This window comes from Brachyhypopomus gauderio, chromosome 1 (assembly GCF_052324685.1).
Source record: "Brachyhypopomus gauderio isolate BG-103 chromosome 1, BGAUD_0.2, whole genome shotgun sequence".
In the NCBI taxonomy this organism is placed as follows: domain Eukaryota; kingdom Metazoa; phylum Chordata; class Actinopteri; order Gymnotiformes; family Hypopomidae; genus Brachyhypopomus; species Brachyhypopomus gauderio.
This window is the reverse complement of record NC_135211.1, coordinates 7753252-7775901: the sequence shown is the minus strand read 5'-3', so window position 1 is coordinate 7775901 and position 22650 is coordinate 7753252. Positions and strand designations below refer to the sequence as shown.

Sequence of the window (22650 nt, the reverse complement as noted above, 5' to 3'; positions counted from 1 at the left end):
AACCCCTGCAGATGGCATTTAAAGGGACTTGGAAAGGATGACTTGATGATGGATGAGTTGCTGCTTCTTCTTTCTTTTCACTACTCGTTTTCTTCTTTTCACATAGACAAGTGATTTGGCAGGGGCACAACTGACCGTGAGTGTTTGTAAAACTCCACTTGGTAGCGGTGGGATTGGAACCCACGCCTCCGAAGAGAATGGAGCTTAAATCCAGCGCCTTAGACCACTCGGCCACGCTACCTCTATGAAGAAGTCTTTGCCGACTTTTTCACGAAAGAAGGTGAATTTATGTTGAATTGGAAGAGGCAAGAATCATCATTTCCAGTCTCATAAAAGCAGCTTCCTCTTCAACCTCGCCTCAGTACACAGTCACATACAACACTTTGCAAAAGGCATCCTGGCAGGATATGTCACTACTTGATCTTCTTTCTTCTCCTGCCATTCTGAATAAGTAGATGAACGCTTACGTTTTATCGTCCGGCCTTTTAACACCCTGCACATTACAAATGTTCCAATTTCAGCATGGGTTTATTGGTGTGCTATGAATTCTCACAGCTTAGACTCAGAGTACATGACAATCTGGTAGTGTACATAGCATATTTGTATCAAGTCGTTTTCTTGGAGGGACACAGCACCGTTCCCATTTTGACATACCAGCTTGAACTCCTTGGATAATTAAAAGGCCCATCTTGAGTGGATTGCTGCTGCTTATGTGTCATTAATGACTTGCATATCATTTAGCTATATGAAATATTAAGCAACAAAAATATGAACAGCAAGTTAAAACCCCTGCAGATGGCATTTAAAGGGACTTGGAAAGGATGACTTGATGATGGATGAGTTGCTGCTTCTTCTTTCTTTTCACTACTCGTTTTCTTCTTTTCACATAGACAAGTGATTTGGCAGGGGCACAACTGACCGTGAGTGTTTGTAAAACTCCACTTGGTAGCAGTGGGATTGGAACCCACGCCTCCGAAGAGAATGGAGCTTAAATCCAGCGCCTTAGACCACTCGGCCACGCTACCTCTATGAAGAAGTCTTTGCCGACTTTTTCACGAAAGAAGGTGAATTTATGTTGAATTGGAAGAGGCAAGAATCATCATTTCCAGTCTGATAAAAGCAGCTTCCTCTTCAACCTCGCCTCAGCACACAGTCACATACAACACTTTGCAAAAGGCATCCTGGCAGGATATGTCACTACTTGATCTTCTTTCTTCTCCTGCCATTCTGAATAAGTAGATGAACGCTTACGTTTTATCGTCCGGCCTTTTAACACCCTGCACATTACAAATGTTCCAATTTCAGCATGGGTTTATTGGTGTGCTATGAATTCTCACAGCTTAGACTCAGAGTACATGACAATCTGGTAGTGTACATAGCATATTTGTATCAAGTCGTTTTCTTGGAGGGACACAGCACCGTTCCCATTTTGACATACCAGCTTGAACTCCTTGGATAATTAAAAGGGCCATCTTGAGTGGATTGCTGCTGCTTATGTGTCATTAATGACTTGCATATCATTTAGCTATATGAAATATTAAGCAACAAAAATATGAACAGCAAGTTAAAACCCCTGCAGATGGCATTTAAAGGGACTTGGAAAGGATGACTTGATGATGGATGAGTTGCTGCTTCTTCTTTCTTTTCACTACTCGTTTTCTTCTTTTCACATAGACAAGTGATTTGGCAGGGGCACAACTGACCGTGAGTGTTTGTAAAACTCCACTTGGTAGCGGTGGGATTTGAACCCACGCCTCCGAAGAGAATGGAGCTTAAATCCAGCGCCTTAGACCACTCGGCCACGCTACCTCTATAAAGAAGTCTTTGCCGACTTTTTCACGAAAGAAGGTGAATTTATGTTGAATTGGAAGAGGCAAGAATCATCATTTCCAGTCTGATAAAAGCAGCTTCCTCTTCAACCTCGCCTCAGCACACAGTCACATACAACACTTTGCAAAAGGCATCCTGGCAGGATATGTCACTACTTGATCTTCTTTCTTCTCCTGCCATTCTGAATAAGTAGATGAACGCTTACGTTTTATCGTCCGGCCTTTTAACACCCTGCACATTACAAATGTTCCAATTTCAGCATGGGTTTATTGGTGTGCTATGAATTCTCACAGCTGAGACTCAGAGTACATGACAATCTGGTAGTGTACATAGCATACTTGTATCAAGTCGTTTTCTTGGAGGGACACAGCACCGTTCCCATTTTGACATACCTGCTTGAACTCCTTGGATAATTAAAAGGCCCATCTTGAGTGGATTGCTGCTGCTTATGTGTCATAAATGACTTGCATATCATTTAGCTATATGAAATATTAAGCAACAAAAATATGAACAGCAAGTTAAAACCCCTGCAGATGGCATTTAAAGGGACTTGGAAAGGATGACTTGATGATGGATGAGTTGCTGCTTCTTCTTTCTTTTCGCTACTCGTTTTCTTCTTTTCACATAGACAAGTGATTTGGCAGGGGCACAACTGACCGTGAGTGTTTGTAAAACTCCACTTTGTAGCGGTGGGATTTGAACCCACGCCTCCGAAGAGAATGGAGCTTAAATCCAGCGCCTTAGACCACTCGGCCACGCTACCTCTATGAAGAAGTCTTTGCCGACTTTTTCAAGAAAGAAGGTGAATTTATGTTGAATTGGAAGAGGCAAGAATCATCATTTCCAGTCTGATAAAAGCAGCTTCCTCTTCAACCTCGCCTCAGCACACAGTCACATACAACACTTTGCAAAAGGCATCCTGGCAGGATATGTCACTACTTGATCTTCTTTCTTCTCCTGCCATTCTGAATAAGTAGATGAACGCTTACGTTTTATCGTCCGGCCTTTTAACACCCTGCACATTACAAATGTTCCAATTTCAGCATGGGTTTATTGGTGTGCTATGAATTCTCACAGCTTAGACTCAGAGTACATGACAATCTGGTAGTGTACATAGCATATTTGTATCAAGTCGTTTTCTTGGAGGGACACAGCACCGTTCCCATTTTGACATACCAGCTTGAACTCCTTGGATAATTAAAAGGCCCATCTTGAGTGGATTGCTGCTGCTTATGTGTCATTAATGACTTGCATATCATTTAGCTATATGAAATATTAAGCAACAAAAATATGAACAGCAAGTTAAAACCCCTGCAGATGGCATTTAAAGGGACTTGGAAAGGATGACGATGATGGATGAGTTGCTGCTTCTTCTTTCTTTTCGCTACTCGTTTTCTTCTTTTCACATAGACAAGTGATTTGGCAGGGGCACAACTGACCGTGGGTGTTTGTAAAACTCCACTTGGTAGCAGTGGGATTTGAACCCACGCCTCCGAAGAGAATGGAGCTTAAATCCAGCGCCTTAGACCACTCGGCCATGCTACCTCTATGAAGAAGACTTTGCCGACTTTTTCACGAAAGAAGGTGAATTTATGTTGAATTGGAAGAGGCAAGAATCATCATTTCCAGTCTCATAAAAGCAGCTTCCTCTTCAACCTCGCCTCAGTACACAGTCACATACAACACTTTGCAAAAGGCATCCTGGCAGGATATGTCACTACTTGATCTTCTTTCTTCTCCTGCCATTCTGAATAAGTAGATGAACGCTTACGTTTTATCGTCCGGCCTTTTAACACCCTGCACATTACAAATGTTCCAATTTCAGCATGGGTTTATTGGTGTGCTATGAATTCTCACAGCTTAGACTCAGAGTACATGACAATCTGGTAGTGTACATAGCATATTTGTATCAAGTCGTTTTCTTGGAGGGACACAGCACCGTTCCCATTTTGACATACCAGCTTGAACTCCTTGGATAATTAAAAGGCCCATCTTGAGTGGATTGCTGCTGCTTATGTGTCATTAATGACTTGCATATCATTTAGCTATATGAAATATTAAGCAACAAAAATATGAACAGCAAGTTAAAACCCCTGCAGATGGCATTTAAAGGGACTTGGAAAGGATGACTTGATGATGGATGAGTTGCTGCTTCTTCTTTCTTTTCACTACTCGTTTTCTTCTTTTCACATAGACAAGTGATTTGGCAGGGGCACAACTGACCGTGAGTGTTTGTAAAACTCCACTTGGTAGCGGTGGGATTGGAACCCACGCCTCCGAAGAGAATGGAGCTTAAATCCAGCGCCTTAGACCACTCGGCCACGCTACCTCTATGAAGAAGTCTTTGCCGACTTTTTCACGAAAGAAGGTGAATTTATGTTGAATTGGAAGAGGCAAGAATCATCATTTCCAGTCTGATAAAAGCAGTTTCCTCTTCAACCTCGCCTCAGCACACAGTCACATACAACACTTTGCAAAAGGCATCCTGGCAGGATATGTCACTACGTGATCTTCTTTCTTCTCCTGCCATTCTGAATAAGTAGATGAACGCTTACGTTTTATCGTCCGGCCTTTTAACACCCTGCACGTTACAAATGTTCCAATTTGAGCATGGGTTTATTGGTGTGCTATGAATTCTCACAGCTTAGACTCAGAGTACATGACAATCTGGTAGTGTACATAGCATACTTGTATCAAGTCGTTTTCTTGGAGGGACACAGCACCGTTCCCATTTTGACATACATGCTTGAACTCCTTGGATAAATAAAAGGCCCATCTTGAGTGGATTGCTGCTGCTTATGTGTCATAAATGACTTGCATATCATTTAGCTATATGAAATATTAAGCAACAAAAATATGAACAGCAAGTTAAAACCCCTGCAGATGGCATTTAAAGGGACTTGGAAAGGATGACTTGATGATGGATGAGTTGCTGCTTCTTCTTTCTTTTCACTACTCGTTTTCTTCTTTTCACATAGACAAGTGATTTGGCAGGGGCACAACTGACCGTGAGTGTTTGTAAAACTCCACTTGGTAGCGGTGGGATTTGAACCCACGCCTCCGAAGAGAATGGAGCTTAAATCCAGCGCCTTAGACCACTCGGCCACGCTACCTCTATAAAGAAGTCTTTGCCGACTTTTTCACGAAAGAAGGTGAATTTATGTTGAATTGGAAGAGGCAAGAATCATCATTTCCAGTCTGATAAAAGCAGCTTCCTCTTCAACCTCGCCTCAGCACACAGTCACATACAACACTTTGCAAAAGGCATCCTGGCAGGATATGTCACTACTTGATCTTCTTTCTTCTCCTGCCATTCTGAATAAGTAGATGAACGCTTACGTTTTATCGTCCGGCCTTTTAACACCCTGCACATTACAAATGTTCCAATTTCAGCATGGGTTTATTGGTGTGCTATGAATTCTCACAGCTTAGACTCAGAGTACATGACAATCTGGTAGTGTACATAGCATACTTGTATCAAGTTGTTTTCTTGGAGGGACACAGCACCGTTCCCATTTTGACATACCTGCTTGAACTCCTTGGATAATTAAAAGGCCCATCTTGAGTGGATTGCTGCTGCTTATGTGTCATAAATGACTTGCATATCATTTAGCTATATGAAATATTAAGCAACAAAAATATGAACAGCAAGTTAAAACCCCTGCAGATGGCATTTAAAGGGACTTGGAAAGGATGACTTGATGATGGATGAGTTGCTGCTTCTTCTTTCTTTTCGCTACTCGTTTTCTTCTTTTCACATAGACAAGTGATTTGGCAGGGGCACAACTGACCGTGAGTGTTTGTAAAACTCCACTTGGTAGCGGTGGGATTTGAACCCACGCCTCCGACGAGAATGGAGCTTAAATCCAGCGCCTTAGACCACTCGGCCACGCTACCTCTATGAAGAAGTCTTTGCCGACTTTTTCACGAAAGAAGGTGAATTTATGTTGAATTGGAAGAGGCAAGAATCATCATTTCCAGTCTGATAAAAGCAGCTTCCTCTTCAACCTCGCCTCAGCACACAGTCAGATACAACACTTTGCAAAAGGCATCCTGGCAGGATATGTCACTACTTGATCTTCTTTCTTCTCCTGCCATTCTGAATAAGTAGATGAACGCTTACGTTTTATCGTCCGGCCTTTTAACACCCTGCACGTTACAAATGTTCCAATTTCAGCATGGGTTTATTGGTGTGCTATGAATTCTCACAGCTTAGACTCAGAGTACATGACAATCTGGTAGTGTACATAGCATACTTGTATCAAGTCGTTTTCTTGGAGGGACACAGCACCGTTCCCATTTTGACATACCTGCTTGAACTCCTTGGATAATTAAAAGGCCCATCTTGAGTGGATTGCTGCTGCTTATGTGTCATAAATGACTTGCATATCATTTAGCTATATGAAATATTAAGCAACAAAAATATGAACAGCAAGTTAAAACCCCTGCAGATGGCATTTAAAGGGACTTGGAAAGGATGACTTGATGATGGATGAGTTGCTGCTTCTTCTTTCTTTTCACTACTCGTTTTCTTCTTTTCACATAGACAAGTGATTTGGCAGGGGCACAACTGACCGTGAGTGTTTGTAAAACTCCACTTGGTAGCGGTGGGATTTGAACCCACGCCTCCGAAGAGAATGGAGCTTAAATCCAGCGCCTTAGACCACTCGGCCACGCTACCTCTATGAAGAAGTCTTTGCCGACTTTTTCACGAAAGAAGGTAAATTTATGTTGAATTGGAAGAGGCAAGAATCATCATTTCCAGTCTGATAAAAGCAGCTTCGTCTTCAACGTCGCCTTATGCACACAGTCACATACAACACTTTGCAAAAGGCATCCTGGCAGGATATGTCACTACTTGATCTTCTTTCTTCTCCTGCCATTCTGAATAAGTAGATGAACGCTTACGTTTTATCGTCCGGCCTTTTAACACCCTGCACATTACAAATGTTCCAATTTCAGCATGGGTTTATTGGTGTGCTATGAATTCTCACAGCTTAGACTCAGAGTACATGACAATCTGGTAGTGTACATAGCATATTTGTATCAAGTCGTTTTCTTGGAGGGACACAGCACCGTTCCCATTTTGACATACCAGCTTGAACTCCTTGGATAATTAAAAGGCCCATCTTGAGTGGATTGCTGCTGCTTATGTGTCATTAATGACTTGCATATCATTTAGCTATATGAAATATTAAGCAACAAAAATATGAACAGCAAGTTAAAACCCCTGCAGATGGCATTTAAAGGGACTTGGAAAGGATGACGATGATGGATGAGTTGCTGCTTCTTCTTTCTTTTCGCTACTCGTTTTCTTCTTTTCACATAGACAAGTGATTTGGCAGGGGCACAACTGACCGTGGGTGTTTGTAAAACTCCACTTGGTAGCAGTGGGATTTGAACCCACGCCTCCGAAGAGAATGGAGCTTAAATCCAGCGCCTTAGACCACTCGGCCATGCTACCTCTATGAAGAAGACTTTGCCGACTTTTTCACGAAAGAAGGTGAATTTATGTTGAATTGGAAGAGGCAAGAATCATCATTTCCAGTCTCATAAAAGCAGCTTCCTCTTCAACCTCGCCTCAGTACACAGTCACATACAACACTTTGCAAAAGGCATCCTGGCAGGATATGTCACTACTTGATCTTCTTTCTTCTCCTGCCATTCTGAATAAGTAGATGAACGCTTACGTTTTATCGTCCGGCCTTTTAACACCCTGCACATTACAAATGTTCCAATTTCAGCATGGGTTTATTGGTGTGCTATGAATTCTCACAGCTTAGACTCAGAGTACATGACAATCTGGTAGTGTACATAGCATATTTGTATCAAGTCGTTTTCTTGGAGGGACACAGCACCGTTCCCATTTTGACATACCAGCTTGAACTCCTTGGATAATTAAAAGGCCCATCTTGAGTGGATTGCTGCTGCTTATGTGTCATTAATGACTTGCATATCATTTAGCTATATGAAATATTAAGCAACAAAAATATGAACAGCAAGTTAAAACCCCTGCAGATGGCATTTAAAGGGACTTGGAAAGGATGACTTGATGATGGATGAGTTGCTGCTTCTTCTTTCTTTTCACTACTCGTTTTCTTCTTTTCACATAGACAAGTGATTTGGCAGGGGCACAACTGACCGTGAGTGTTTGTAAAACTCCACTTGGTAGCGGTGGGATTGGAACCCACGCCTCCGAAGAGAATGGAGCTTAAATCCAGCGCCTTAGACCACTCGGCCACGCTACCTCTATGAAGAAGTCTTTGCCGACTTTTTCACGAAAGAAGGTGAATTTATGTTGAATTGGAAGAGGCAAGAATCATCATTTCCAGTCTCATAAAAGCAGCTTCCTCTTCAACCTCGCCTCAGTACACAGTCACATACAACACTTTGCAAAAGGCATCCTGGCAGGATATGTCACTACTTGATCTTCTTTCTTCTCCTGCCATTCTGAATAAGTAGATGAACGCTTACGTTTTATCGTCCGGCCTTTTAACACCCTGCACATTACAAATGTTCCAATTTCAGCATGGGTTTATTGGTGTGCTATGAATTCTCACAGCTTAGACTCAGAGTACATGACAATCTGGTAGTGTACATAGCATATTTGTATCAAGTCGTTTTCTTGGAGGGACACAGCACCGTTCCCATTTTGACATACCAGCTTGAACTCCTTGGATAATTAAAAGGCCCATCTTGAGTGGATTGCTGCTGCTTATGTGTCATTAATGACTTGCATATCATTTAGCTATATGAAATATTAAGCAACAAAAATATGAACAGCAAGTTAAAACCCCTGCAGATGGCATTTAAAGGGACTTGGAAAGGATGACTTGATGATGGATGAGTTGCTGCTTCTTCTTTCTTTTCACTACTCGTTTTCTTCTTTTCACATAGACAAGTGATTTGGCAGGGGCACAACTGACCGTGAGTGTTTGTAAAACTCCACTTGGTAGCGGTGGGATTGGAACCCACGCCTCCGAAGAGAATGGAGCTTAAATCCAGCGCCTTAGACCACTCGGCCACGCTACCTCTATGAAGAAGTCTTTGCCGACTTTTTCACGAAAGAAGGTGAATTTATGTTGAATTGGAAGAGGCAAGAATCATCATTTCCAGTCTGATAAAAGCAGCTTCCTCTTCAACCTCGCCTCAGCACACAGTCACATACAACACTTTGCAAAAGGCATCCTGGCAGGATATGTCACTACTTGATCTTCTTTCTTCTCCTGCCATTCTGAATAAGTAGATGAACGCTTACGTTTTATCGTCCGGCCTTTTAACACCCTGCACATTACAAATGTTCCAATTTCAGCATGGGTTTATTGGTGTGCTATGAATTCTCACAGCTTAGACTCAGAGTACATGACAATCTGGTAGTGTACATAGCATATTTGTATCAAGTCGTTTTCTTGGAGGGACACAGCACCGTTCCCATTTTGACATACCAGCTTGAACTCCTTGGATAATTAAAAGGGCCATCTTGAGTGGATTGCTGCTGCTTATGTGTCATTAATGACTTGCATATCATTTAGCTATATGAAATATTAAGCAACAAAAATATGAACAGCAAGTTAAAACCCCTGCAGATGGCATTTAAAGGGACTTGGAAAGGATGACTTGATGATGGATGAGTTGCTGCTTCTTCTTTCTTTTCACTACTCGTTTTCTTCTTTTCACATAGACAAGTGATTTGGCAGGGGCACAACTGACCGTGAGTGTTTGTAAAACTCCACTTGGTAGCGGTGGGATTTGAACCCACGCCTCCGAAGAGAATGGAGCTTAAATCCAGCGCCTTAGACCACTCGGCCACGCTACCTCTATAAAGAAGTCTTTGCCGACTTTTTCACGAAAGAAGGTGAATTTATGTTGAATTGGAAGAGGCAAGAATCATCATTTCCAGTCTGATAAAAGCAGCTTCCTCTTCAACCTCGCCTCAGCACACAGTCACATACAACACTTTGCAAAAGGCATCCTGGCAGGATATGTCACTACTTGATCTTCTTTCTTCTCCTGCCATTCTGAATAAGTAGATGAACGCTTACGTTTTATCGTCCGGCCTTTTAACACCCTGCACATTACAAATGTTCCAATTTCAGCATGGGTTTATTGGTGTGCTATGAATTCTCACAGCTGAGACTCAGAGTACATGACAATCTGGTAGTGTACATAGCATACTTGTATCAAGTCGTTTTCTTGGAGGGACACAGCACCGTTCCCATTTTGACATACCTGCTTGAACTCCTTGGATAATTAAAAGGCCCATCTTGAGTGGATTGCTGCTGCTTATGTGTCATAAATGACTTGCATATCATTTAGCTATATGAAATATTAAGCAACAAAAATATGAACAGCAAGTTAAAACCCCTGCAGATGGCATTTAAAGGGACTTGGAAAGGATGACTTGATGATGGATGAGTTGCTGCTTCTTCTTTCTTTTCGCTACTCGTTTTCTTCTTTTCACATAGACAAGTGATTTGGCAGGGGCACAACTGACCGTGAGTGTTTGTAAAACTCCACTTTGTAGCGGTGGGATTTGAACCCACGCCTCCGAAGAGAATGGAGCTTAAATCCAGCGCCTTAGACCACTCGGCCACGCTACCTCTATGAAGAAGTCTTTGCCGACTTTTTCAAGAAAGAAGGTGAATTTATGTTGAATTGGAAGAGGCAAGAATCATCATTTCCAGTCTGATAAAAGCAGCTTCCTCTTCAACCTCGCCTCAGCACACAGTCACATACAACACTTTGCAAAAGGCATCCTGGCAGGATATGTCACTACTTGATCTTCTTTCTTCTCCTGCCATTCTGAATAAGTAGATGAACGCTTACGTTTTATCGTCCGGCCTTTTAACACCCTGCACATTACAAATGTTCCAATTTCAGCATGGGTTTATTGGTGTGCTATGAATTCTCACAGCTTAGACTCAGAGTACATGACAATCTGGTAGTGTACATAGCATATTTGTATCAAGTCGTTTTCTTGGAGGGACACAGCACCGTTCCCATTTTGACATACCAGCTTGAACTCCTTGGATAATTAAAAGGCCCATCTTGAGTGGATTGCTGCTGCTTATGTGTCATTAATGACTTGCATATCATTTAGCTATATGAAATATTAAGCAACAAAAATATGAACAGCAAGTTAAAACCCCTGCAGATGGCATTTAAAGGGACTTGGAAAGGATGACGATGATGGATGAGTTGCTGCTTCTTCTTTCTTTTCGCTACTCGTTTTCTTCTTTTCACATAGACAAGTGATTTGGCAGGGGCACAACTGACCGTGGGTGTTTGTAAAACTCCACTTGGTAGCAGTGGGATTTGAACCCACGCCTCCGAAGAGAATGGAGCTTAAATCCAGCGCCTTAGACCACTCGGCCATGCTACCTCTATGAAGAAGACTTTGCCGACTTTTTCACGAAAGAAGGTGAATTTATGTTGAATTGGAAGAGGCAAGAATCATCATTTCCAGTCTCATAAAAGCAGCTTCCTCTTCAACCTCGCCTCAGTACACAGTCACATACAACACTTTGCAAAAGGCATCCTGGCAGGATATGTCACTACTTGATCTTCTTTCTTCTCCTGCCATTCTGAATAAGTAGATGAACGCTTACGTTTTATCGTCCGGCCTTTTAACACCCTGCACATTACAAATGTTCCAATTTCAGCATGGGTTTATTGGTGTGCTATGAATTCTCACAGCTTAGACTCAGAGTACATGACAATCTGGTAGTGTACATAGCATATTTGTATCAAGTCGTTTTCTTGGAGGGACACAGCACCGTTCCCATTTTGACATACCAGCTTGAACTCCTTGGATAATTAAAAGGCCCATCTTGAGTGGATTGCTGCTGCTTATGTGTCATTAATGACTTGCATATCATTTAGCTATATGAAATATTAAGCAACAAAAATATGAACAGCAAGTTAAAACCCCTGCAGATGGCATTTAAAGGGACTTGGAAAGGATGACTTGATGATGGATGAGTTGCTGCTTCTTCTTTCTTTTCACTACTCGTTTTCTTCTTTTCACATAGACAAGTGATTTGGCAGGGGCACAACTGACCGTGAGTGTTTGTAAAACTCCACTTGGTAGCGGTGGGATTGGAACCCACGCCTCTGAAGAGAATGGAGCTTAAATCCAGCGCCTTAGACCACTCGGCCACGCTACCTCTATGAAGAAGTCTTTGCCGACTTTTTCACGAAAGAAGGTGAATTTATGTTGAATTGGAAGAGGCAAGAATCATCATTTCCAGTCTGATAAAAGCAGCTTCCTCTTCAACCTCGCCTCAGCACACAGTCACATACAACACTTTGCAAAAGGCATCCTGGCAGGATATGTCACTACTTGATCTTCTTTCTTCTCCTGCCATTCTGAATAAGTAGATGAACGCTTACGTTTTATCGTCCGGCCTTTTAACACCCTGCACATTACAAATGTTCCAATTTCAGCATGGGTTTATTGGTGTGCTATGAATTCTCACAGCTTAGACTCAGAGTACATGACAATCTGGTAGTGTACATAGCATATTTGTATCAAGTCGTTTTCTTGGAGGGACACAGCACCGTTCCCATTTTGACATACCAGCTTGAACTCCTTGGATAATTAAAAGGGCCATCTTGAGTGGATTGCTGCTGCTTATGTGTCATTAATGACTTGCATATCATTTAGCTATATGAAATATTAAGCAACAAAAATATGAACAGCAAGTTAAAACCCCTGCAGATGGCATTTAAAGGGACTTGGAAAGGATGACTTGATGATGGATGAGTTGCTGCTTCTTCTTTCTTTTCACTACTCGTTTTCTTCTTTTCACATAGACAAGTGATTTGGCAGGGGCACAACTGACCGTGAGTGTTTGTAAAACTCCACTTGGTAGCGGTGGGATTTGAACCCACGCCTCCAAAGAGAATGGAGCTTAAATCCAGCGCCTTAGACCACTCGGCCACGCTACCTCTATAAAGAAGTCTTTGCCGACTTTTTCACGAAAGAAGGTGAATTTATGTTGAATTGGAAGAGGCAAGAATCATCATTTCCAGTCTGATAAAAGCAGCTTCCTCTTCAACCTCGCCTCAGCACACAGTCACATACAACACTTTGCAAAAGGCATCCTGGCAGGATATGTCACTACTTGATCTTCTTTCTTCTCCTGCCATTCTGAATAAGTAGATGAACGCTTACGTTTTATCGTCCGGCCTTTTAACACCCTGCACATTACAAATGTTCCAATTTCAGCATGGGTTTATTGGTGTGCTATGAATTCTCACAGCTTAGACTCAGAGTACATGACAATCTGGTAGTGTACATAGCATACTTGTATCAAGTCGTTTTCTTGGAGGGACACAGCACCGTTCCCATTTTGACATACCTGCTTGAACTCCTTGGATAATTAAAAGGCCCATCTTGAGTGGATTGCTGCTGCTTATGTGTCATAAATGACTTGCATATCATTTAGCTATATGAAATATTAAGCAACAAAAATATGAACAGCAAGTTAAAACCCCTGCAGATGGCATTTAAAGGGACTTGGAAAGGATGACTTGATGATGGATGAGTTGCTGCTTCTTCTTTCTTTTCGCTACTCGTTTTCTTCTTTTCACATAGACAAGTGATTTGGCAGGGGCACAACTGACCGTGAGTGTTTGTAAAACTCCACTTTGTAGCGGTGGGATTTGAACCCACGCCTCCGAAGAGAATGGAGCTTAAATCCAGCGCCTTAGACCACTCGGCCACGCTACCTCTATGAAGAAGTCTTTGCCGACTTTTTCAAGAAAGAAGGTGAATTTATGTTGAATTGGAAGAGGCAAGAATCATCATTTCCAGTCTGATAAAAGCAGCTTCCTCTTCAACCTCGCCTCAGCACACAGTCACATACAACACTTTGCAAAAGGCATCCTGGCAGGATATGTCACTACTTGATCTTCTTTCTTCTCCTGCCATTCTGAATAAGTAGATGAACGCTTACGTTTTATCGTCCGGCCTTTTAACACCCTGCACATTACTAATGTTCCAATTTCAGCATGGGTTTATTGGTGTGCTATGAATTCTCACAGCTTAGACTCAGAGTACATGACAATCTGGTAGTGTACATAGCATACTTGTATCAAGTCGTTTTCTTGGAGGGACACAGCACCGTTCCCATTTTGACATACCTGCTTGAACTCCTTGGATAATTAAAAGGCCCATCTTGAGTGGATTGCTGCTGCTTATGTGTCATAAATGACTTGCATATCATTTAGCTATATGAAATATTAAGCAACAAAAATATGAACAGCAAGTTAAAACCCCTGCAGATGGCATTTAAAGGGACTTGGAAAGGATGACTTGATGATGGATGAGTTGCTGCTTCTTCTTTCTTTTCACTACTCGTTTTCTTCTTTTCACATAGACAAGTGATTTGGCAGGGGCACAACTGACCGTGAGTGTTTGTAAAACTCCACTTGGTAGCGGTGGGATTTGAACCCACGCCTCCGAAGAGAATGGAGCTTAAATCCAGCGCCTTAGACCACTCGGCCACGCTACCTCTATGAAGAAGTCTTTGCCGACTTTTTCACGAAAGAAGGTAAATTTATGTTGAATTGGAAGAGGTAAGAATCATCATTTCCAGTCTGATAAAAGCAGCTTCGTCTTCAACGTCGCCTTAGCACACAGTCACATACAACACTTTGCAAAAGGCATCCTGGCAGGATATGTCACTACTTGATCTTCTTTCTTCTCCTGCCATTCTGAATAAGTAGATGAACGCTTACGTTTTATCGTCCGGCCTTTTAACACCCTGCACATTACAAATGTTCCAATTTCAGCATGGGTTTATTGGTGTGCTATGAATTCTCACAGCTTAGACTCAGAGTACATGACAATCTGGTAGTGTACATAGCATATTTGTATCAAGTCGTTTTCTTGGAGGGACACAGCACCGTTCCCATTTTGACATACCAGCTTGAACTCCTTGGATAATTAAAAGGCCCATCTTGAGTGGATTGCTGCTGCTTATGTGTCATTAATGACTTGCATATCATTTAGCTATATGAAATATTAAGCAACAAAAATATGAACAGCAAGTTAAAACCCCTGCAGATGGCATTTAAAGGGACTTGGAAAGGATGACAAGGATGGATGAGTTGCTGCTTCTTCTTTCTTTTCGCTACTCGTTTTCTTCTTTTCACATAGACAAGTGATTTGGCAGGGGCACAACTGACCGTGAGTGTTTGTAAAACTCCACTTTGTAGCAGTGGGATTTGAACCCACGCCTCCGAAGAGAATGGAGCTTAAATCCAGCGCCTTAGACCACTCGGCCACGCTACCTCTATGAAGAAGTCTTTGCCGACTTTTTCAAGAAAGAAGGTGAATTTATGTTGAATTGGAAGAGGCAAGAATCATCATTTCCAGTCTGATAAAAGCAGCTTCCTCTTCAACCTCGCCTCAGCACACAGTCACATACAACACTTTGCAAAAGGCATCCTGGCAGGATATGTCACTACTTGATCTTCTTTCTTCTCCTGCCATTCTGAATAAGTAGATGAACGCTTACGTTTTATCGTCCGGCCTTTTAACACCCTGCACATTACTAATGTTCCAATTTCAGCATGGGTTTATTGGTGTGCTATGAATTCTCACAGCTTAGACTCAGAGTACATGACAATCTGGTAGTGTACATAGCATACTTGTATCAAGTCGTTTTCTTGGAGGGACACAGCACCGTTCCCATTTTGACATACCTGCTTGAACTCCTTGGATAATTAAAAGGCCCATCTTGAGTGGATTGCTGCTGCTTATGTGTCATAAATGACTTGCATATCATTTAGCTATATGAAATATTAAGCAACAAAAATATGAACAGCAAGTTAAAACCCCTGCAGATGGCATTTAAAGGGACTTGGAAAGGATGACGATGATGGATGAGTTGCTGCTTCTTCTTTCTTTTCGCTACTCGTTTTCTTCTTTTCACATAGACAAGTGATTTGGCAGGGGCACAACTGACCGTGGGTGTTTGTAAAACTCCACTTGGTAGCAGTGGGATTTGAACCCACGCCTCCGAAGAGAATGGAGCTTAAATCCAGCGCCTTAGACCACTCGGCCATGCTACCTCTATGAAGAAGACTTTGCCGACTTTTTCACGAAAGAAGGTGAATTTATGTTGAATTGGAAGAGGCAAGAATCATCATTTCCAGTCTCATAAAAGCAGCTTCCTCTTCAACCTCGCCTCAGTACACAGTCACATACAACACTTTGCAAAAGGCATCCTGGCAGGATATGTCACTACTTGATCTTCTTTCTTCTCCTGCCATTCTGAATAAGTAGATGAACGCTTACGTTTTATCGTCCGGCCTTTTAACACCCTGCACATTACAAATGTTCCAATTTCAGCATGGGTTTATTGGTGTGCTATGAATTCTCACAGCTTAGACTCAGAGTACATGACAATCTGGTAGTGTACATAGCATATTTGTATCAAGTCGTTTTCTTGGAGGGACACAGCACCGTTCCCATTTTGACATACCAGCTTGAACTCCTTGGATAATTAAAAGGCCCATCTTGAGTGGATTGCTGCTGCTTATGTGTCATTAATGACTTGCATATCATTTAGCTATATGAAATATTAAGCAACAAAAATATGAACAGCAAGTTAAAACCCCTGCAGATGGCATTTAAAGGGACTTGGAAAGGATGACGATGATGGATGAGTTGCTGCTTCTTCTTTCTTTTCGCTACTCGTTTTCTTCTTTTCACATAGACAAGTGATTTGGCAGGGGCACAACTGACCGTGAGTGTTTGTAAAACTCCACTTGGTAGCAGTGGGATTTGAACCCACGCCTCCGAAGAGAATGGAGCTTAAATCCAGCGCCTTAGACCACTCGGCCACGCTACCTCTATGAAGAAGTCTTTGCCGACTTTTTCACGAAAGAAGGTGAATTTATGTTGAATTGGAAGAGGCAAGAATCATCATTTCCAGTCTGATAAAAGCAGCTTCCTCTTCAACCTCGCCTCAGCACACAGTCACATACAACACATTGCAAAAGGCATCCTGGCAGGATATGTCACTACTTGATCTTCTTTCTTCTCCTGCCATTCTGAATAAGTAGATGAACGCTTACGTTTTATCGTCCGGCCTTTTAACACCCTGCACATTACAAATGTTCCAATTTCAGCATGGGTTTATTGGTGTGCTATGAATTATCACAGCTTAGACTCAGAGTACATGACAATCTGGTAGTGTACATAGCATATTTGTATCAAGTCGTTTTCTTGGAGGGACACAGCACCGTTCCCATTTTGACATACCAGCTTGAACTCCTTGGATAATTAAAAGGCCCATCTTGAGTGGATTGCTGCTGCTTATGTGTCATTAATGACTTGCATATCATTTAGCTATATGAAATATTAAGCAACAAAAATATGAACAGCAAGTTAAAACCCCTGCAGATGGCATTTAAAGGGACTTGGAAAGGATGACGATGATGGATGAGTTGCTGCTTCTTCTTTCTTTTCGCTACTCGTTTTCTTCTTTTCACATAGACAAGTGATTTGGCAGGGGCACAACTGACCGTGAGTGTTTGTAAAACTCCACTTGGTAGCAGTGGGATTTGAACCCACGCCTCCGAAGAGAATGGAGCTTAAATTCAGCGCCTTAGACCACTCGGCCACGCTACCTCTATGAAGAAGACTTTGCCGACTTTTTCACGAAAGAAGGTGAATTTATGTTGAATTGGAAGAGGCAAGAATCATCATTTCCAGTCTCATAAAAGCAGCTTCCTCTTCAACCTCGCCTCAGCACACAGTCACATACAACACTTTGCAAAAGGCATCCTGGCAGGATATGTCACTACTTGATCTTCTTTCTTCTCCTGCTATTCTGAATAAGTAGATGAACGCTTACGTTTTATCGTCCGGCCTTTTAACACCCTGCACATTACAAATGTTCCAATTTCAGCATGGGTTTATTGGTGTGCTATGAATTCTCACAGCTTAGACTCAGAGTACATGACAATCTGGTAGTGTACATAGCATATTTGTATCAAGTCGTTTTCTTGGAGGGACACAGCACCGTTCCCATTTTGACATACCAGCTTGAACTCCTTGGATAATTAAAAGGGCCATCTTGAGTGGATTGCTGCTGCTTATGTGTCATTAATGACTTGCATATCATTTAGCTATATGAAATATTAAGCAACAAAAATATGAACAGCAAGTTAAAACCCCTGCAGATGGCATTTAAAGGGACTTGGAAAGGATGACTTGATGATGGATGAGTTGCTGCTTCTTCTTTCTTTTCGCTACTCGTTTTCTTCTTTTCACATAGACAAGTGATTTGGCAGGGGCACAACTGACCGTGAGTGTTTGTAAAACTCCACTTGGTAGCGGTGGGATTTGAACCCACGCCTCGAACGAGAATGGAGCTTAAATGCAGCGCCTTAGACCACACAGCCACGCTACCTCTATGAAGAAGTCTTTGCCGACTTTTTCACGAAAGAAGGTGAATTTATGTTGAATTGGAAGAGGCAAGAATCATCATTTCCAGTCTGATAAAAGCAGCTTCCTCTTCAACCTCGCCTCAGCACACAGTCACATACAACACATTGCAAAAGGCATCCTGGCAGGATATGTCACTACTTGATCTTCTTTCTTCTCCTGCCATTCTGAATAAGTAGATGGACGCTTACGTTTTATCGTCCGGCCTTTTAACACCCTGCACATTACAAATGTTCCAATTTCAGCATGGGTTTATTGGTGTGCTATGAATTCTCACAGCTTAGACTCAGAGTACATGACAATCTGGTAGTGTACATAGCATATTTGTATCAAGTCGTTTTCTTGGAGGGACACAGCACCGTTCCCATTTTGACATACCAGCTTGAACTCCTTGGATAATTAAAAGGCCCATATTGAGTGGATTGCTGCTGCTTATGTGTCATTAATGACTTGCATATCATTTAGCTATATGAAATATTAAGCAACAAAAATATGAACAGCCAGTTAAAACCCCTGCAGATGGCATTTAAAGGGACTTGGAAAGGATGACGATGATGGATGAGTTGCTGCTTCTTCTTTCTTTTCGCTACTCGTTTTCTTCTTTTCACATAGACAAGTGACTTGGCAGGGGCACAACTGACCGTGAGTGTTTGTAAAACTCCACTTGGTAGCGGTGGGATTTGAACCCACGCCTCCGAAGAGAATGGAGCTTAAATCCAGCGCCTTAGACCACTCGGCCACGCTACCTCTATGAAGAAGTCTTTGCCGACTTTTTCACGAAAGAAGGTGAATTTATGTTGAATTGGAAGAGGCAAGAATCATCATTTCCAGTCTGATAAAAGCAGCTTCCTCTTCAACCTCGCCTCAGCACACAGTCACATACAACACATTGCAAAAGGCATCCTGGCAGGATATGTCACTACTTGATCTTCTTTCTTCTCCTGCCATTCTGAATAAGTAGATGAACGCTTACGTTTTATCGTCCGGCCTTTTAACACCCTGCACATTACTAATGTTCCAATTTCAGCATGGGTTTATTGGTGTGCTATGAATTCTCACAGCTTAGACTCAGAGTACATGACAATCTGGTAGTGTACATAGCATACTTGTATCAAGTCGTTTTCTTGGAGGGACACAGCACCGTTCCCATTTTGACATACCTGCTTGAACTCCTTGGATAATTAAAAGGCCCATCTTGAGTGGATTGCTGCTGCTTATGTGTCATAAATGACTTGCATATCATTTAGCTATATGAAATATTAAGCAACAAAAATATGAACAGCAAGTTAAAACCCCTGCAGATGGCATTTAAAGGGACTTGGAAAGGATGACTTGATGATGGATGAGTTGCTGCTTCTTCTTTCTTTTCACTACTCGTTTTCTTCTTTTCACATAGACAAGTGATTTGGCAGGGGCACAACTGACCGTGAGTGTTTGTAAAACTCCACTTGGTAGCGGTGGGATTTGAACCCACGCCTCCGAAGAGAATGGAGCTTAAATCCAGCGCCTTAGACCACTCGGCCACGCTACCTCTATGAAGAAGTCTTTGCCGACTTTTTCACGAAAGAAGGTAAATTTATGTTGAATTGGAAGAGGTAAGAATCATCATTTCCAGTCTGATAAAAGCAGCTTCGTCTTCAACGTCGCCTTAGCACACAGTCACATACAACACTTTGCAAAAGGCATCCTGGCAGGATATGTCACTACTTGATCTTCTTTCTTCTCCTGCCATTCTGAATAAGTAGATGAACGCTTACGTTTTATCGTCCGGCCTTTTAACACCCTGCACATTACAAATGTTCCAATTTCAGCATGGGTTTATTGGTGTGCTATGAATTCTCACAGCTTAGACTCAGAGTACATGACAATCTGGTAGTGTACATAGCATATTTGTATCAAGTCGTTTTCTTGGAGGGACACAGCACCGTTCCCATTTTGACATACCAGCTTGAACTCCTTGGATAATTAAAAGGCCCATCTTGAGTGGATTGCTGCTGCTTATGTGTCATTAATGACTTGCATATCATTTAGCTATATGAAATATTAAGCAACAAAAATATGAACAGCAAGTTAAAACCCCTGCAGATGGCATTTAAAGGGACTTGGAAAGGATGACAAGGATGGATGAGTTGCTGCTTCTTCTTTCTTTTCGCTACTCGTTTTCTTCTTTTCACATAGACAAGTGATTTGGCAGGGGCACAACTGACCGTGAGTGTTTGTAAAACTCCACTTTGTAGCAGTGGGATTTGAACCCACGCCTCCGAAGAGAATGGAGCTTAAATCCAGCGCCTTAGACCACTCGGCCACGCTACCTCTATGAAGAAGTCTTTGCCGACTTTTTCAAGAAAGAAGGTGAATTTATGTTGAATTGGAAGAGGCAAGAATCATCATTTCCAGTCTGATAAAAGCAGCTTCCTCTTCAACCTCGCCTCAGCACACAGTCACATACAACACTTTGCAAAAGGCATCCTGGCAGGATATGTCACTACTTGATCTTCTTTCTTCTCCTGCCATTCTGAATAAGTAGATGAACGCTTACGTTTTATCGTCCGGCCTTTTAACACCCTGCACATTACTAATGTTCCAATTTCAGCATGGGTTTATTGGTGTGCTATGAATTCTCACAGCTTAGACTCAGAGTACATGACAATCTGGTAGTGTACATAGCATACTTGTATCAAGTCGTTTTCTTGGAGGGACACAGCACCGTTCCCATTTTGACATACCTGCTTGAACTCCTTGGATAATTAAAAGGCCCATCTTGAGTGGATTGCTGCTGCTTATGTGTCATAAATGACTTGCATATCATTTAGCTATATGAAATATTAAGCAACAAAAATATGAACAGCAAGTTAAAACCCCTGCAGATGGCATTTAAAGGGACTTGGAAAGGATGACGATGATGGATGAGTTGCTGCTTCTTCTTTCTTTTCGCTACTCGTTTTCTTCTTTTCACATAGACAAGTGATTTGGCAGGGGCACAACTGACCGTGGGTGTTTGTAAAACTCCACTTGGTAGCAGTGGGATTTGAACCCACGCCTCCGAAGAGAATGGAGCTTAAATCCAGCGCCTTAGACCACTCGGCCATGCTACCTCTATGAAGAAGACTTTGCCGACTTTTTCACGAAAGAAGGTGAATTTATGTTGAATTGGAAGAGGCAAGAATCATCATTTCCAGTCTCATAAAAGCAGCTTCCTCTTCAACCTCGCCTCAGTACACAGTCACATACAACACTTTGCAAAAGGCATCCTGGCAGGATATGTCACTACTTGATCTTCTTTCTTCTCCTGCCATTCTGAATAAGTAGATGAACGCTTACGTTTTATCGTCCGGCCTTTTAACACCCTGCACATTACAAATGTTCCAATTTCAGCATGGGTTTATTGGTGTGCTATGAATTCTCACAGCTTAGACTCAGAGTACATGACAATCTGGTAGTGTACATAGCATATTTGTATCAAGTCGTTTTCTTGGAGGGACACAGCACCGTTCCCATTTTGACATACCAGCTTGAACTCCTTGGATAATTAAAAGGCCCATCTTGAGTGGATTGCTGCTGCTTATGTGTCATTAATGACTTGCATATCATTTAGCTATATGAAATATTAAGCAACAAAAATATGAACAGCAAGTTAAAACCCCTGCAGATGGCATTTAAAGGGACTTGGAAAGGATGACGATGATGGATGAGTTGCTGCTTCTTCTTTCTTTTCGCTACTCGTTTTCTTCTTTTCACATAGACAAGTGATTTGGCAGGGGCACAACTGACCGTGAGTGTTTGTAAAACTCCACTTGGTAGCAGTGGGATTTGAACCCACGCCTCCGAAGAGAATGGAGCTTAAATCCAGCGCCTTAGACCACTCGGCCACGCTACCTCTATGAAGAAGTCTTTGCCGACTTTTTCACGAAAGAAGGTGAATTTATGTTGAATTGGAAGAGGCAAGAATCATCATTTCCAGTCTGATAAAAGCAGCTTCCTCTTCAACCTCGCCTCAGCACACAGTCACATACAACACATTGCAAAAGGCATCCTGGCAGGATATGTCACTACTTGATCTTCTTTCTTCTCCTGCCATTCTGAATAAGTAGATGAACGCTTACGTTTTATCGTCCGGCCTTTTAACACCCTGCACATTACAAATGTTCCAATTTCAGCATGGGTTTATTGGTGTGCTATGAATTATCACAGCTTAGACTCAGAGTACATGACAATCTGGTAGTGTACATAGCATATTTGTATCAAGTCGTTTTCTTGGAGGGACACAGCACCGTTCCCATTTTGACATACCAGCTTGAACTCCTTGGATAATTAAAAGGCCCATCTTGAGTGGATTGCTGCTGCTTATGTGTCAT

General features: G+C 42.0%; 28 non-coding genes across 28 annotated transcripts; all 28 read right to left on the bottom strand.

The window, feature by feature from the left end:
* Positions 1–159: 159 nt before the first annotated feature.
* On the bottom strand, positions 160–241 carry trnal-uaa (transfer RNA leucine (anticodon UAA)). Its single transcript has one exon. It is a non-coding gene; the product is annotated as a tRNA-Leu (tRNA).
* A 702-nt stretch (positions 242–943) lies between these two features.
* trnal-uaa (transfer RNA leucine (anticodon UAA)) lies at positions 944–1025 on the bottom strand. The gene has a single exon. It is a non-coding gene; the product is annotated as a tRNA-Leu (tRNA).
* Positions 1026–1727: 702 nt separating this feature from the next.
* Positions 1728–1809, bottom strand: trnal-uaa (transfer RNA leucine (anticodon UAA)). The gene has a single exon. It is a non-coding gene; the product is annotated as a tRNA-Leu (tRNA).
* Positions 1810–2511: 702 nt separating this feature from the next.
* On the bottom strand, positions 2512–2593 carry trnal-uaa (transfer RNA leucine (anticodon UAA)). Its single transcript has one exon. It is a non-coding gene; the product is annotated as a tRNA-Leu (tRNA).
* Positions 2594–3293: 700 nt separating this feature from the next.
* Positions 3294–3375, bottom strand: trnal-uaa (transfer RNA leucine (anticodon UAA)). Its single transcript has one exon. It is a non-coding gene; the product is annotated as a tRNA-Leu (tRNA).
* A 702-nt stretch (positions 3376–4077) lies between these two features.
* On the bottom strand, positions 4078–4159 carry trnal-uaa (transfer RNA leucine (anticodon UAA)). The gene has a single exon. It is a non-coding gene; the product is annotated as a tRNA-Leu (tRNA).
* A 702-nt stretch (positions 4160–4861) lies between these two features.
* Positions 4862–4943, bottom strand: trnal-uaa (transfer RNA leucine (anticodon UAA)). Its single transcript has one exon. It is a non-coding gene; the product is annotated as a tRNA-Leu (tRNA).
* A 702-nt stretch (positions 4944–5645) lies between these two features.
* Positions 5646–5727, bottom strand: trnal-uaa (transfer RNA leucine (anticodon UAA)). The gene has a single exon. It is a non-coding gene; the product is annotated as a tRNA-Leu (tRNA).
* A 702-nt stretch (positions 5728–6429) lies between these two features.
* On the bottom strand, positions 6430–6511 carry trnal-uaa (transfer RNA leucine (anticodon UAA)). The gene has a single exon. It is a non-coding gene; the product is annotated as a tRNA-Leu (tRNA).
* A 701-nt stretch (positions 6512–7212) lies between these two features.
* trnal-uaa (transfer RNA leucine (anticodon UAA)) lies at positions 7213–7294 on the bottom strand. Its single transcript has one exon. It is a non-coding gene; the product is annotated as a tRNA-Leu (tRNA).
* Positions 7295–7996: 702 nt separating this feature from the next.
* trnal-uaa (transfer RNA leucine (anticodon UAA)) lies at positions 7997–8078 on the bottom strand. The gene has a single exon. It is a non-coding gene; the product is annotated as a tRNA-Leu (tRNA).
* Positions 8079–8780: 702 nt separating this feature from the next.
* Positions 8781–8862, bottom strand: trnal-uaa (transfer RNA leucine (anticodon UAA)). The gene has a single exon. It is a non-coding gene; the product is annotated as a tRNA-Leu (tRNA).
* A 702-nt stretch (positions 8863–9564) lies between these two features.
* Positions 9565–9646, bottom strand: trnal-uaa (transfer RNA leucine (anticodon UAA)). Its single transcript has one exon. It is a non-coding gene; the product is annotated as a tRNA-Leu (tRNA).
* A 702-nt stretch (positions 9647–10348) lies between these two features.
* Positions 10349–10430, bottom strand: trnal-uaa (transfer RNA leucine (anticodon UAA)). Its single transcript has one exon. It is a non-coding gene; the product is annotated as a tRNA-Leu (tRNA).
* Positions 10431–11130: 700 nt separating this feature from the next.
* On the bottom strand, positions 11131–11212 carry trnal-uaa (transfer RNA leucine (anticodon UAA)). Its single transcript has one exon. It is a non-coding gene; the product is annotated as a tRNA-Leu (tRNA).
* A 702-nt stretch (positions 11213–11914) lies between these two features.
* trnal-uaa (transfer RNA leucine (anticodon UAA)) lies at positions 11915–11996 on the bottom strand. The gene is given in 2 exon segments: positions 11915–11949; positions 11959–11996. It is a non-coding gene; the product is annotated as a tRNA-Leu (tRNA).
* A 702-nt stretch (positions 11997–12698) lies between these two features.
* On the bottom strand, positions 12699–12780 carry trnal-uaa (transfer RNA leucine (anticodon UAA)). The gene has a single exon. It is a non-coding gene; the product is annotated as a tRNA-Leu (tRNA).
* Positions 12781–13482: 702 nt separating this feature from the next.
* trnal-uaa (transfer RNA leucine (anticodon UAA)) lies at positions 13483–13564 on the bottom strand. The gene has a single exon. It is a non-coding gene; the product is annotated as a tRNA-Leu (tRNA).
* Positions 13565–14266: 702 nt separating this feature from the next.
* On the bottom strand, positions 14267–14348 carry trnal-uaa (transfer RNA leucine (anticodon UAA)). Its single transcript has one exon. It is a non-coding gene; the product is annotated as a tRNA-Leu (tRNA).
* Positions 14349–15048: 700 nt separating this feature from the next.
* On the bottom strand, positions 15049–15130 carry trnal-uaa (transfer RNA leucine (anticodon UAA)). The gene has a single exon. It is a non-coding gene; the product is annotated as a tRNA-Leu (tRNA).
* Positions 15131–15830: 700 nt separating this feature from the next.
* On the bottom strand, positions 15831–15912 carry trnal-uaa (transfer RNA leucine (anticodon UAA)). The gene has a single exon. It is a non-coding gene; the product is annotated as a tRNA-Leu (tRNA).
* Positions 15913–16612: 700 nt separating this feature from the next.
* On the bottom strand, positions 16613–16694 carry trnal-uaa (transfer RNA leucine (anticodon UAA)). Its single transcript has one exon. It is a non-coding gene; the product is annotated as a tRNA-Leu (tRNA).
* A 700-nt stretch (positions 16695–17394) lies between these two features.
* On the bottom strand, positions 17395–17476 carry trnal-uaa (transfer RNA leucine (anticodon UAA)). Its single transcript is given in 2 exon segments — positions 17395–17429; positions 17439–17476. It is a non-coding gene; the product is annotated as a tRNA-Leu (tRNA).
* A 1484-nt stretch (positions 17477–18960) lies between these two features.
* trnal-uaa (transfer RNA leucine (anticodon UAA)) lies at positions 18961–19042 on the bottom strand. Its single transcript has one exon. It is a non-coding gene; the product is annotated as a tRNA-Leu (tRNA).
* Positions 19043–19744: 702 nt separating this feature from the next.
* trnal-uaa (transfer RNA leucine (anticodon UAA)) lies at positions 19745–19826 on the bottom strand. Its single transcript has one exon. It is a non-coding gene; the product is annotated as a tRNA-Leu (tRNA).
* Positions 19827–20526: 700 nt separating this feature from the next.
* Positions 20527–20608, bottom strand: trnal-uaa (transfer RNA leucine (anticodon UAA)). Its single transcript has one exon. It is a non-coding gene; the product is annotated as a tRNA-Leu (tRNA).
* A 700-nt stretch (positions 20609–21308) lies between these two features.
* trnal-uaa (transfer RNA leucine (anticodon UAA)) lies at positions 21309–21390 on the bottom strand. Its single transcript has one exon. It is a non-coding gene; the product is annotated as a tRNA-Leu (tRNA).
* Positions 21391–22090: 700 nt separating this feature from the next.
* trnal-uaa (transfer RNA leucine (anticodon UAA)) lies at positions 22091–22172 on the bottom strand. The gene has a single exon. It is a non-coding gene; the product is annotated as a tRNA-Leu (tRNA).
* Positions 22173–22650: the final 478 nt, after the last annotated feature.